The 15127-nt window shown below is 40.8% G+C and overlaps 1 protein-coding gene and 1 long non-coding RNA gene across 8 annotated transcripts in view; one reads left to right on the top strand and one right to left on the bottom strand.

Moving 5' to 3' along the window:
• FYN (FYN proto-oncogene, Src family tyrosine kinase) overlaps nucleotides 1–15127 on the top strand; it is a 204456-nt gene that overhangs the window by 48201 nt on the left and 141128 nt on the right. Inside the window, exon 1 of one of the 7 annotated variants that reach the window (XM_023650946.2) lies at nucleotides 7602–7732. The exons of the other annotated variants lie outside the window; for them this stretch is intronic. The gene's annotated coding sequence lies outside the window, so the exon portion shown is untranslated. Of the gene's footprint in view, nucleotides 1–7601; nucleotides 7733–15127 lie in introns of those variants that run through there. 7 annotated transcript variants of the gene reach the window in all.
• On the bottom strand, nucleotides 8809–13532 carry LOC111775344 (uncharacterized). Its single transcript, XR_002810954.2, has 3 exons — nucleotides 12924–13532; nucleotides 11186–11329; nucleotides 8809–9791 (listed from the first exon to the last, which is right to left on the bottom strand). It is a non-coding gene; the product is annotated as an uncharacterized lncRNA (long non-coding RNA).

Genomic DNA, 15127 nt, shown 5'->3' with positions numbered 1-15127 from the left:
TCTCTCCTCCACCCCGCCAATACAACCACCATTCTACTTTTTGTCTCCATGAATTTGACTATTCTAGATGCCTCATATAAGTGGACTCACACAGCAGTTGTCTTTTTGTGACTGGCTTATTTCGTTTTCCGTAATGTTCTCAAGGCTCATCTGTCTTGTAGCTTGTGTCAGAATTTTCTTCCTTTTTAAGGCTGGATAATATTCCATTGTATGTACATACCACGTTTTGTTTATCCATTCAACCAAAGTTGTCACTTGAGTTGCTTCTACCTTCTGGCTGTGGGGAATAGTGCTGCTATGACTGTGGAAGTACAAATATCTCTTTGAGACCCTGCTTTCAGTTCTTTTGGGTATATGCCCGGAAGTGGAATTGCTGGGTCATATAGTAATTCTATTTTTACTTTTTTGAGGAACCATCACTGTTTAACATAGTTTTCTACCCAAGTTTCACAACTTATTTGATCACAAAATTCTTTTTCCATGTTATATCTTTAACATGGGCCTCTCAGAAGACACTTCGGGAAATCCTGAGCTCAGTAAGGATTTCCACTTGTTCCAAGGGGCCAGCAAACCTCAGGACGCTGGCCGGCAGTTTGGCCACAATCTCCCAGCCCAAGAGCAAGGTCAGCAGTGTGCCGGGAACTTCAGAAGGGGAGGAGACTCACAGGGTATGCGTCTAAGTGTAACAAGAGTTCCTCCACTTAGGACTGCTGCTGTACACTTGGCAGGTGAAGCGGCCGCTGTGGCACTGAGGTCAGTCAGTCTGTACTGGTTAGACTGGTATCTTCATTCAATAAGAGAGTAAAGAAGAGCGAGCTCTCCTGCCTTTGTGCAATAAGGGGCCTGGAGAAAGCTTTATGGTGAGAAGCATGAGAATTCAGAAACTGCTGTTTCCCTCATCTCCCCAAAGAGGAAAGAAGGCCACCTGGTCAAAATCTAAATGGGCTCCTTCATGGAGCTTGTGGTGTTGACGCAATCTAATTGGCCCTTCATGTGGCTCCTAGATAATTAGGGGTAATCATAAACACCATAATTGTGTGGATAGGTAAAAATTCCAACAGGGTTGACCTGCCTTCTACAGATGGAAAGGGTATGTGGGGCAAGGGCAGTAAACTGAGAGAAGAAAAAAATTCCCTACCCCAAAAGCTGCTGTGGACCTCACACGTCATTGTGGTCAGCCTTTCTCTAGGACAAGCTCAGGAAGTCCCAGCCATTGGTGACCTGGAGAAAGGCATTACATGATGGAACACCTTGAATGCCCAGTGTCGTTTCTCTATACACTGGCTTAAAAATTGGCATGGGCCTGAATGTTTTTAGGGGTGCCTAAAGGAAAACAAACTGAGAGGTTGCTATAACTGTTGTAGCTTTTTCAAGCTGATTTTGGTGTTGATAAGGATGAGGACATGGAGAGGACAAGGAGAGGGTATGTAATCCCAAAGAGGCTTTGAACCAGCCTGCGTAAGTCCATGGAATACCCAGCCTCTTAGCTTCCTTGTCTGAGGGCAGATAATGATACCTCACATTGCGGGTTGAAAATTTCATAAGCTCTCTGAGATCCTTAGATGAAAGCAGCTAGTAATGCACAAACTATTGTTGTTATATGAGACTTTATTGTTTTGTAAACAAATGCTATAATTTATTCTCTCTTGCTTTAAATGAGTTCAGATTTGGCCTCTTTCATTCGCCAACTCCCTCCCAAGCTCTCTGTTTCCCCAGGATCACAGTTCTGGAGGAGACGCTGAGGTGAAATAGAAAGGGCGCTGACAAGGGCTTAGGAAACTCTGCATAACCTCAGGCAAGCCACTGCCCCTCGTGGGGCCTCAGTTTCCTCATCTTTAAGGTCTCTTTCTAAAGTTGCTTCCAGCTCTATAGATTTGTGATTTTTATCAAAGATTAAACAAAAAAGAATTCAGCTTCAAATTACGAGTGTTTATTGAGTGCCTGGTATGAGCTAGGCACCATTCTAGGTATTGGGATAAATCGGTGAACAAGGTAGCTTATTCTAGTTGGAGGAAAGGAGATGAGACAATGAGCAGTTAACAATAATGCCTAAGTAAATTATATAGTTGTTAGAAGGTGATATGTCTCATGTAAAAACAAAATACAGTCATGCACCACATAATGATGTTTCAGTCACTGACTGACCACCACATGTAGGACAGTGGCCCCATGAGATTAGTACCATATAGTCTAGCTGTGTAGTAGGCTACACCATCTAGGTTTTTGTTAGCGCACTGGATGATGCTCACACAATGATGAAATCACCTAATGACGCATTTCTCAGAACATATCCCTGTCGTTAAGCGATGCATGACTGTGATGTGGTAAAAGGACCTGGGAATGCAGGCAGGAGTGAAATGTTCAAAATGTAGCGAAAAGGAGCATTCCCATCATGAGAGTTGTTAGAAAATCAAGTACATCATTAATGGGAGGCTATAAACCTCTCCCGTGGAGGTTTTTAGGAAAAGAAGAGTCTACTCATCTTTTCAGATTCAGGGATATTCTTATTTGTATGTAGGGGGATTACCAGATGACCCTTTGCAAGGCTTTCTTTTGAAATGAGTTAGTGGTTTCTGCAGGGGTAGCTCCAGAATTTGTGCAAGTCTGTGTGTGTTCATACACACACACACACTTTTAGATATGTGTGTACATACATACATCTGATGCTTAAGGAGCAATACAAGCTGGAGTTGGGAGGACCCAGCTGCTGACATCCCTCCCAACTAACTTTTAATAGGCCGACTGCTATGCCATAATAATATAGCCCTCCCATCCTGCCGTTTTACAAGGGAAGAACTGAAACACAGAAATGCTAATGACTCACCAGAATCCAGATGAATCAGGGGTGGGTAATGGGACCTGGCGTCTGGCCCTCTGACCACCAGTCACCCGCCTCCCAGTGCCTCCCTGCATTCCTTTTACAATGAGGCAGGCGGCTTGGTTGTTTTTACTTCCCCTTGCCTCTTGCCTATGGATCACCTCCACTCCCAAGGTTGTGTAATTAAATAAAAATAAAACTGATATGATACTTCCTCTAGCCCTTCTGTATCCAGACCCACACAGTCTACTTTCAGAATAATGTTAGAGTCAAACCATAGAGTCCTGTGACAAGAACTTCCAAATCGCCAATTCTTTACTTATATTTCTTAGTACAGCAGCGGAGATATAAATCCACAGTAATACTGCAGAGCCCTCTTTCTCCCACCAGCTTTCCTCACGCTCTGCCGCCCTTTCAAACTTACAGTCTTTTCCTAACCATGACCCACTTGTTCTTCCACCTGTCCTCCTGATTCTGCGTTGTTCTGGCCTCCATACAGGCCAGGATCAAGACCATCCCAGAAGGTTGGGCAAGGGGAAGAACCAGGAAGACACAGCCAGAATCCACCTCGGGAGCTGAGGGAAGAGTGAGCCTGGGAACACGTGTTCCCACTTTCCGTCCCCTCACACACTGTTTATTGTCATGCTGTGCTAGTCATTTTTCTGTGTTACCTCATATAATTTAATCCTCACAGACATCCTATGTGGTAGGTATTGATATCTTCATTTTACTGTTGAAAAGACTGAAGTCAGAGAAATCGAGTCACTTGCCTGGTATTGTGCTGTATAGAGAATGCCGGGGTTTGAGCCCCAGTCTGACTAGTTACAAAAACTGTGTTCTTTCTCCTATAATGATGCCTCTAAGTAACGTCCATCCCAGAAATTCCATGTTATTTCAGTTGCCACATTTGTTTGGGTGGGAAACCCAATTCTAAAACTGACTCTTTGATGTTTGTTAGAGGCAGTTAAATCTGTTTCAGCAAAGGTCTTGAAAGCATAGAGCTAAATGGAAAAGAGGTATGTTCTCCCAGAGACCTGTGGGGTGGAATCTTTGTCTTGTTTGGAAACACAGAGACTGGTCCGGGCCTCTTTGCCTGCAACCCAGAGAGATCCTGGTAAGTTCTGTGCTCCACTGTTCCCACACATCAGAGACGATAGCTTTCTGGCTCTTTCGGTCTTTTAGCAGGTTTCATGACGAACGGAGTGCTTCTGTTAGGCCTGGCAGTCTGAGAAAACGCCTGCAATGCACAGAGATGGGAGCTGGGAGGAGCTTTCAAAGATACAGGAAACTTGAAGCGGTTCCTTTGTCACAAGTATAAAACAAAGATACTTTTTGACAACCAGGTTGGTTAGGTGTGTGAATTTGTGAACTTGATACAATAGAACCTTGGGGATTAAGTAGACAGGAATGCATTTTGTGGCTCCCTAAGGCTGGCTTTCAGTCAGCACCCTGCTTGGAAGCTAGTGTGAATTTGGAGACAGATGGGAGAGGGTCCTAAATGGAAGAAGGGACAAGAGACCAGAGAAACGAAACAGCTACACCCAAGCAAATACAAAGAGAAATCCAGAGTAATGAATGGGAGCAAGGAAGGCAAAATAGACGAGACAGAGTGAATGGGGAAAGACAGGCTAGGGCAGAACTACGTATGAGCTGAAGATGAAGGATAGAAGAAAGAAAGAAAGACCAGACACAGGCAACCCTAGGCAAGAACGTCACCCAGTGTTAACAAGATGCGGTGCAGGGTTCTGTGCTAATCAATGACGGTGTCAAGGCTTTCTCCTAAATTTCATTAGAAAGTTAAGCCTAATGTGCAGAGTTCTCTTTTCACATGCCTGAGATTGTATTTGTTGGGTCAGGAGGAAAATCATTTGAAAGTAGAGGCAGTAATACTTATCATCATCTGATTGTCCCTTGATAAACTGTATAGGGACCACAGGAAAGTTAAATGAGCTTAAAATAGATTCCATGGCAATGACCCACCCGGTGATATTATCATGGATGAGTCATTACCACATAGATTCTTCACGTCTTGCAGTAGATGTCTTTTAGTTTTCAAAAGTGTGCAATGAAGGTTTTTTAAAGACCAGGCACTCACATCACAGTATCAACTGTTGATACCTTTCTTTTCCACTATTTTCCAAGTTAAAAATACTATTTGAATTGTGAATGGTCTGTATCCATAGTTGATGACTTTATGTACTTCTTGCTTTCAGTTCCTGAGGCATAGTAATATGATGAACTGATTAAAAATAGCATTCTAATGCAATTGTTGGGTGTGTTGTTGTAATGTAAGTCAGCTGCAAATGGGAAGTTCTTTCCTGAGGAAATTTGATAAACTGAAAGTCAACTTGAGTGTTTATGTATTTTCTGTGAGAATTGTTGGTCCTTCCTCGTGTTTTCCTTTTAACGATCACCACTCAATTTGTGCTTCCCACCCAAACACATATTTTAACACTTGTAACATTTAGCTGAGGTCTGTTATGTTAGCATGTTACAAGAGTTTGGATTAAATGTTTACCAGCAGTGTATGTGAGTATGTAGACTCTTAAAGGAAAACAAATTAAGCCCTTTTTAGTTCAAATATTGGATATTTAAAAAATAAAAAAGAGAGGTTGGTTTTTATCCATCAAGTCTTTGCCCTTAGCCTAGTGACATATGAAAAGCTCTCATTCTTAGAAAAAGGAGAGAAAGAATAAACTTTTTAGCCTACATTTTCTCCTCAATGCCAAACTTGTAAAGAGTCACAATGCCCAAGGTGGCGCACAGACATATTTTCCCTAGTCCAGAGTTTTTCAAAAATTTGAGCCAGCATTTAAAAGGCAGGATATTTCACATTTTTAAAAATCCAGATTTATGGCTTCTCTTTAAAAGTAGGATGATCTGACAACACTGGGCAGCCCTTGCTGGGGCTGGAGCTATGTAACATTATCCCTGCCACTGGTTCCTGGGCCTCTGTCCGGTTCTTTGTGGGCCCCCACACCTGAAATCTGTGGCCACAAATGCTGGATGCCATTCATGATCTCATTTGTACTGTTGATTTTTGCAAATGAACAAGTATTTTTCTGTACTTATTTGGCAACGTGGAAGAGACAGAAGGGGCAGCATCATTTTGCTTGCTCCCAGTTCACTTCGCTCGTGCATGTCACCTGTCCTGTGGCATTTGGTCTGCCCTGCTGCTCCTTCCTTCACACCCCATCTTCCCCCTGCTGCAGCCTTATTTCCGATGCTGCTGATCCATGGAAACAGCCATATCCCAACTTACAGATTCCTCCTCCTTTGTCACATGTCCTTCTTGGGTCCTCATCCTCCTCTACCTCTGTTACACTATCTGAAGATTTGGTAGACCCACCCTCCCTGTCAACACTGTCCTCTGTGGCTTCCATGACTCCGCCCTCTTCTGGCTTTCCTTCTCCTTCTAACTCGTCTCCATGTCTGCTCATTGGCTGTTCCTCCACTGTCTGCTTCCATCACTATTATCTCCTCATTGGTTAAGTATTACATGAACATATAGGTTATTTAAAAAAATTCAGACAAGAACAGAAGTATGTAAAGTAAAAAGATAAAGTCTTTTTTTTTACTATGTTTCTTTCCACTCCGCTTCCCAGAAGTAACCATGGTTGACCTCTGAATGAGTCTCTTTTTCTGACCCTTTGCCATGTAATCTAGTTGGTTTATCGTTAACATAAATCAGATCATTTTATAGATACTGCTTGGAGATAACCCTGGTCACTATACGTAGATCTATGTGGGAGTTTCTGAGTATAGCCTATTGAATAATTACAGTACTTAACATTGTTGTTTTTGTGTTTGAGTGTCTGTTTTCCCTAAGACTCTGAGCTGGTAGAGACAGTGTCTTTTCATATTCCCCTGTCTATCAGAGCACCTGTCAATCCATATTCAGTGAGTGAATGAGTGAATGTTGGTATTTTTGGTCATTCAGTTAGAAAATTATTCTAATTTATATTATACAGTCATGTGCCACATCACGATGTTTTGGTCAATGATGGACCACATATACAAGGGCGGTGCATCAAGATTAGTGTGTAGAAGGTGTGTAGTAGGCTATATCATCTAAGCTTGTGTAAGTATACTCTGTGATGTTCGCATAACCACAGAATTGTCTAATGTCACATTTCTCAGAACATCTTCCTGTTATTAAGCAACACATGACTGTATATAATATTAAATTCTGTCATCATTTAAATTCAAAATATCCTGAGCTCTTGAGTAAATATATTAGTATAATCATTGTAAGGTTCAGTTAATCTATTTCTCAGGTCATTCTTAACAGTAATATTTATTAATTTTGCTTTCCTCATTAAGATCATCTTACTATGCAAAATAGAGTTCTGTACACCCCTTGTTTTGGTAGTATTGGAGAAGTATTGGTGGCTGGTTGTTTTTGTTTTGTATATTTTAAATGAGTATGTGTTTTGGCATCTTTCCAAGGCAGATAGTAGTTTGTGTGCAATTCGTTCTTCATAAAAGTGTCATTATCTTTAAAGAGAATATAAATGCATAATGGTTGTATAAACAGAATTGACTTAATACAACATCTCTTCAGTAGAAAAACAGTTGAGGTTTATGAAGTGAGCCTTGTCAGATACAATTTGAGCTCTATTGCTGAGGGTTCCCATTCAGTATCATGCTGGCGTTAATAGCCCTAATTTAAGGAGAAACCAATGAAAACATCCATCATCTGATCGCCGTGGGATGTCGTCCAAGCTTGTGTCATGGTCACGTAATGTTCCTGGGTTTGTGGGGCAAAGAAAATAACACTTGGGTGTTTGGAATTTATCCTTAAGCCATTTTTATCAGGGATGGATGAGTTTCTTGCTCCTGAGTTGAAATGAGGCTTTTAAATACTCTTAAATGACTCTCTCATCACCAGACTCTCTGGAGGAGACACCAAGGGTGAGTATGTGGGAATAATATTTTAAAATTTGTTTGTATATAGAAGAAAGTGAGGGAGGTGGGATTAATCTATCATTAGTAATGAGCTGAAATCAGTGGGTCACTGATAGTCCATATCAAGACATGATCCCTACTTGCGCAAATTTGAGAAATGAATAAACAAACACAAATTAGAAAATAAGGAAGCAGGAAAATGGCAGCTACATAAAGACCTCTGCAATGCACATGTGTCTGTTAAACTAATTAAAATTCTGCCCAAGGGGTTACTGAAGTGGCTAAAACTCAATTTAATCTGGGTCAAGGTCTTGGAGAATGTGGCTCAAGTGCTGTGTTTTGAAAGGAAGGTTCTTTGAGGAAAGAATATTCAATTTCAGGGGACTATCATAAAACAGCAATCCACGATCTTGTTGGAGACTTAAAGCGAGTCCAGATTACAGAAGGATTTAAATACCAGAATAAGAGTTTGAATGACTTTGACCGGGAACAGAAATGAAATAAAATGATCGTGCCCACACTGATATCTTGTGTTTGTATGTGGTACTCTGGTTTACAGACTCCTTTTGGGACTGTTATTTTATTTTCTCTGTATTAAATCTGGATGCACTGCAAGCCTCTTGGAAGATCGAATCTCCAGGGTTGATGGTGGCAGCCTGCCTGGATGGAGGGGATGAGAGAAGACTCTGAGTTTATGGGTCTGGGAAGGTAGCTATTCCTCTGACCAAAATGAGCAAAGAGAGAGGAGCAGCTTGGGCAAGAGAAGATGATCAAACATGGCCAAGACTGCTGGGGAGAGCTGCCGACAGTGTTGAACTCTTGAGAACAAGGGAGTTTAACTTGCCAGTGAACTTAGCAAGAGCACTTTTTGTAGCCTGGTGAGCCTGAGAACCAGAGTCCTGGTGGGCTGGGGTGGGGTGGGACGGTCTAGGAGGGACATAGGCATTAGAGGGAGCTGATGGACTGAGGGTAAAAAGCAAGCGAAAGAAGTAACTGAAAGGGAAAAGGGAGTATCAAATGGTACTTGTACAGCAGGGAGCTGCCACGATGCTACACTTTAGAGGAACAGCAGCAAGACAGCATGAGATCATATTTTGTATTGTTTATTTGCAGTTTGTTTGAGTTTTATATCCCTCAGGAAATAGGTGTGGCTCAGATAGAGACAGCTCTAGGTAGACGAGGCACGTGACAGCAGCATCAGAGAAAACAATGCCAGCAGCCAGGCTGAAAGATCAGGAACTCATTACCATGATGGAGCCGGGCTCCTGCGACAGGCTGTGGTCTGGGCTCCTTTCTCAGGAGGCCCATAGGCATCAACCGGCACAGGCTCCTCATCTTGTAAGTGGCTACGCATCTTGTAAATGAGTGGTACCACATCAAACAGGTGTGATTACAGACTGTCGCCACCACTGAAAATGTAACTCAAAGCTCATGTCACTAGGGTTATCTTCATATACAATGGTGCCTTTTTTGAAAAGAGGATTTGCAGCATTAAGTCCCTAATCAGCTTGATCAGATCAAGCCAGCCACCCTATCACCCAGGGTGTTTAGAATGCTTTGCGTGTTGGGTTCTCAGCACCCACCCAGGTTGATATTGTACCAAGGAATTGATGGGAGGAAAGCAATAGATGTGTGTCTTCTTCCAGTAGTCTGTCTGTCCTCCCAGCCCTCCATCTTGCTCTCGATCTACACATGATTATTTGGGGGAAAATACTATGAGACCAAAACGTGTAGCTTATTCTTGACTTGGTGAACCCATGCATTGGCGTGGCAGAGAGAAATTTCAGTGAATTTTTGTAATTCAGATAAATGGCATCCAGAGGAGGCAGCTCGTCAGTCATCAGCTCGTACATGTTCTCATTCTCACAGTTGGCTGATTCTTCAGGGCACATGTGCATGGATGCAGCATTTGTTGGCCCTGACTCCTGCTTTCAGAGGCTGGCCAGAGTCGCAGGCAGGCACTGCTCTAACCAGACAGTGCCCCAATGGAGGCAATTGCATTGCTCTTGTTTGAATCCAAAGAGAGACACTTTGTCATTTGTTTCAGGGATGGGTGTATTTTCTCCTCGATTGAAAATAAAAATGATCAGAAACCATTAGTTATTAATACAAGCCATCCACTTTTAAACTCAATCCAGCATTCAAGAAAAGCAGTGTTTCTTTGCCAAATAACTTGAGGTCTTTGTGTGTGGATCTGACAGATGGAGTCTATGGATGGCAAATACACTTGGATGCACACAGAGCCCAGAGAGCATCCTTGGCCTATGAGAGTCGGCCAGAAAGTTAACAAGGCCAGGTTCAGAAGAGTCTGGACTGAGAAAGCCAAGAGAGTGAAATATCGTGCATTGAGATTCTCTCTTCAGTATAATGGGTACCAGGGCATTTATTGCAACTGTTTTAAAACAGATGAGCCTGTGTTCAGTCTGTTTCAGGCATGTTGTAAGAGTAAGTTGCAGAAAAGAGAATCTCTAGCACAGCAGTATTTGAGAAATCGAGGGAAAAGAAATTGTCAAATTTTATCCTCTGAATGTTGTCTGTTACTTAGTATTATCTTCCTCTATAGCTTGAGTGGTTGGGATGAAAATTTAAATAGGCTTCTCCTCAACCAAATAGAAGTATATAGCTACTGTTTTTTAAGAAAATCCAAATAATACAGAAAAATATAACAAAAAAAGTGAAAATTATCTAAATCCCACCCATAGTGTCCTCCCAGACATCTGCACATATATACACAGGTGGGCATAAATATGATTTATGTAAATTGGATTATACTATATAGGTTAGTCTGTAGTCTGTTTTGATCACTTAACAAAATGCTGTGGACTCCTTTCTGTGTCATTGAGTATAGCTTTACATCAGAAATGTTAATGCCTGCATAAAATTCAATTGTATAGCTATATCCTATTAATTTACTCATTGTGCCATTCACCCACCAAATATTTCTTTTTAGTCCTACGTGTAGTAGACACTACGCCAAATTCTGGAGCCACAGCAGCCAACTCCCCTATCAACAAATATTTAGGTTACTATTGGCTGTTCTGTTATAAGCAACACTGCATTGAACAACCAACACTGCAACAGACATCTTTGCATACTTAATTTCATTTTCTCCTTAGGATAAGTCCCTAGGAGAAGAATTGGTTGGTCAATGGGTTTTCACATTTTGAAGTTTGATCCATATTTATTGCCAAAGCACTCTTGACTAAAAGTTTACAATGGTGTCAGTTTTTCAGTACTCTTAGGATAATATTTTTCATTGGTTGCCATCTTTGTCGATGTGACAGGTGAAAAATGATGCTCCACTGTTTTAGCTTATATTTCTTTGATTTGTAGTGTGCTTGGGAGGGGAGTTTAACCACTCAGAAATTGTAGGCTCCATATGGTCTATGCAGTACCATTTTCTTTGAATCCTAATTTTATCCCTCTAAAAAGGGAAGACTTTTTTTTTTTTTAACTTACTTCTTCAGGATCGGGTTAGAATCAACGCAGGGTTATTGGTAACTGGAAGGATGTTGTGTAAATATTATTACTGATTTAAATCTAGTTGATTTTAGTGTTGTGTAAGACTTAATTTCCTTTTATCTTCAAGTAGATGCCATACTTCTGAAAATACAAAAAAAAATCATAGAGGTAATTAAGGAGTACCTAACAAAAATCTTACACATAAATGTCCAAAAGTATATTATCTCCATTAGTTTTTCACCTGGCTATCTAGTATTTAAATTTATTTTTACATAATTTTTTTTCTAGCCACAAATGAAATTCAGTTGAAACAGAATGGTTATGAGACAGACGTGTCTGAGTTCGAGTCGCCCCCACCCCTCAGGTATTAGTTACTTTGGTCTCCACTTCCACATCTGCAGAGATAATAGTAATACCCACTTTGCGAAGCTATGAGGATTCTGTGAGATAAAGAATGCATGTTGCACTGCCTGGCACCTGATTCATGCTCAATAAATATTACATTTATTATTGTAGAAATTTTTAGCAAAATTTGGTACACCCAGAAAAGGATATAATTCCTTTACTGAAGTTCCGCCACTCAGAGACAACCAGTGTCTCTGGGTTGGGGGCTATTCTATCCTAGTATTTTTTTCCTCTAGATTCATATTTTTCAAAAGTGGACCATACTAAAACTGCGCAGCATTTTGAATTTCAGCAAATGTAATGTACTTAACTATTCAATAATGGGAGGGAGTAGTTACCCAGATTTATTTTTTAATACTGGTTTAATGGAGAATTTTGTTTGTGTTGATATTTATTTGTAATAAATTTCTTATTAGGATGAAGATTCAGTGTAATTGAAAGATATTTTGGGCAATTAAGGCTATAAACATTTCGGTTCCTCCTAATTCAGTGTTCAGATCTGCTTCTTATTATGCAATCAGAAATAATATGACTGTTTTCTCTGTTATTTGGGAAGACGTTTAAACAGTTTGCGGACTGCAGGGGGCCTCGGCTGTAGCCTGTCTACACTGCTTCTGCTCCCAGGAGAACAGCGAGGCGATCTTGCACTGACTGAATGGGGACTGAATCTTTCTCAGCTTTCAACGTCTCGTCCCATGAGGCTGAGCTGTGTTTCTTGAAGTAGTTGTGTTACTGAATAGTGATGAAATTAAATTTTTGTTTATCAAATTCTTTTTAAGGGAAACCAACTCTTCAAAGAAGCCTCGTGGCGAATCGTTTAAAAGCACACACACACGCACACACACACACACACACGCAACTGTGATTTCACTAATTTACCTGCCTTGCTTGTTGAGATTGTCTAGGAATTACATTTCGTACATTTTCTGAAAGTAGCAACTCAAATATTTTCTGTGCTCATCTTGTGTGTTCAGCTGTCAGACCCTGGCTTGTATTTCTGCCCCTAAAACTTCCATCTGAGTTCATTTTGGCTAAAAAAATTGTCTTTATTTTATCACCATTTTCCATTTTTTTTGTTATAGAATAAGTTTGGGTTTTTTCAAAGGCTCAAACCAAATAGATATTCCTTAAATATGTATTTCATTTAGCATTGCTCCTTGAAAACCTTGTCACTGGGTGAAATTCATAATTTAGGTTTATGTTTTCTTAATTTAATTCTACACATAGTACATATTAATGTCTATGTAGATAAAATTTTTGCAGAAACTTTTTTCCATTTCAGGTTCCTAATTATTTTCAATCTTTCGTTAAAAGGAAGATCAAAATTTACCTGCATTAAATTCACAGCTCCAGTTATATCTTTATCCTCCTCCTTCGGAATTCCAAAAGCTTGCAGTGAAAAAAATCTTTTCATGCTTCAGGCTTTGCCTTCGTTTTGTTTTGGGTGAGAACCAGGGACATCATCAATGGAATACAGCCTTCTCGTTCTCCTCTGCACTTTTGTCTTTGGAATCGAAACTTAATTTATAAAGCCAAAGCCGCTTCTGAAAGTTCACCCAATAGTTAGGTTTCATTTTCTCCCCACCATTTTGACATGTTTTAGAAATTTTTAACAAGAATAGTGTTGAAATAGCTTGTTGGCATGGGATTTTCCGCTTTAGTTTCTAAACTCCTCCAGAGGAAACTGCTTTCTCTTTTCAGAGTTAACATAAATCAAGATGGCATTGAGGCACTCCCGCGCTGGGACATGATGAGGAATTAAGGTTTCCCAGGGCTGTGTCCAGGGCAGCCTGCACTCTCTCCTTCAGCTCGTGTCTTGCCGAGACAGATTGGAAGGAAGATCCATCTCCGTCAAGTTTATTGTCACCTCTGTGCCTTCTGCCTAGCAAGGGTGGCAGAGTTGCCGTGGGAACTTAGCAGTTGCAAGGTCCCCCTTCTCATCCTCAACCCACTTTCCAGTTTCACTAACACCTCTTTGATGACGCTCTGGCCCCCTTGCAAATTCTCTTCCCACGCAGTGAAGTTCTCTGTCATAGCTAACATTCACTGAGTCCTTGCCATGTACTGGGACTTTTACTGTTTCACTGACGCTTCTTGGAGAACGTGTGAGATCGGTATTATTATTATCTCCATTTTGTACATGACAAAACCAAGGCGTAGAGAGGTAAGGTAGCTGATATTATGGTGTGGGGGTTTGTCTGAGTGAAGAGCGCTAACCCTAACCACCCCTACACTCATTACCTCTTCTTTCTTCCAAGCAAATTCTGATAGTCAAAGTTCAGCGCCATAAAAAGTATTCAAGCAACCCTGGGAATTCATTTGATCAATTTGACCTACATTATCTCTGGGGATTGCATCAAGATGAGATATAGTTCATAAATGAGGCTAACCCAGTATGATTATTCTCTCATGGTTGCATTTCATAAACTGGAACAATTTGCTCATGCTGTTTTATGGTTCCTCTTAAGTTGTTGGATTCTCTGGGCATTTGTATATTATCTAGCTAAAATTGCTGCACTGTTAGGTCTTAGGAAAAGGTCATGTAGGTTGGTTGAGGGCGTGCTTTGAATTCTTTGAAATCACTTTTAGATAACCACAAATCTAGAAGTGGGGAAAATACCAAGTGTTTAATTTTGAAAACAGAAATCCAACTGCGTATTTTAGAAATGACTTGCAACACACTAAGTCTGTGATTTTAGAACTTAATGGTACTTGTAGGTGTCTTACTTCTGATTAGCATTATTCCAGGGTCTGGAACATTTTAAATGTTCAGTAAATAGTTGTTTAATGAATGAATTAGTGGCATCATTTATATAATTTTGAGGAATTAAAAAAATGAGCAATGGGCAATCTCAATGTGTATACGAGGGCAATGATCATGTATAATGTATACTCGGTACTTTATAGAGGGCGTGACCCTCTCCATAAAGACATTTTGTATGTTCATAATATCTTCTATCTAAAGAACTTCATATTTTCAGCATGAGTTAATTCTCAAAATACTGCCCCGGGGAGGATGAGTGACAGGTTCCTCACTTATAGATGAAGAATTTGCAGTTGAGACTGGTTGAGTGTGACTAACTCAAGATTGATTAACTCCAGTGGTAGGGGACTTGTCTCCAGCCTCATTCTGTGCCTGTGACCAGCTCTTTGACCTTTTGGAAGCTGTGTGGCCTCCTACTGTCCAGCGCTGCTCCCTCGCTTATAAAAAAAGGAGCATTTAAATTTAATTACCCACTTTAAAGGAAATGTAATAATTTAGCGGTGTCAGCATATTTGGTTCCTAAATATACAACTAAAGTATCTCTAGCCATTTGGCCCCAAACACTTTTTTCTCTTCCCACAGTTCCACAAAGTGCACACTAAGCAGATGGCGCAGACAAGCACATGGTTTATTTACAGCCAGTACAGTAGATGGAGGCATATGCGCTAAGCCCTCTTATGCCCGCTCCATGGGAGCCATTAACACATCCGTTCAGATGAAAGAGTCACAGGGTTTTGCCGTGGGCATTTCTGTTCGCTGCCCTGAAGTGT

Source organism: Equus caballus, chromosome 10 (assembly GCF_041296265.1).
Source record: "Equus caballus isolate H_3958 breed thoroughbred chromosome 10, TB-T2T, whole genome shotgun sequence".
Lineage (NCBI taxonomy): Eukaryota > Metazoa > Chordata > Mammalia > Perissodactyla > Equidae > Equus > Equus caballus.
This window is presented reverse-complemented; position numbering and strand designations above follow the sequence as displayed.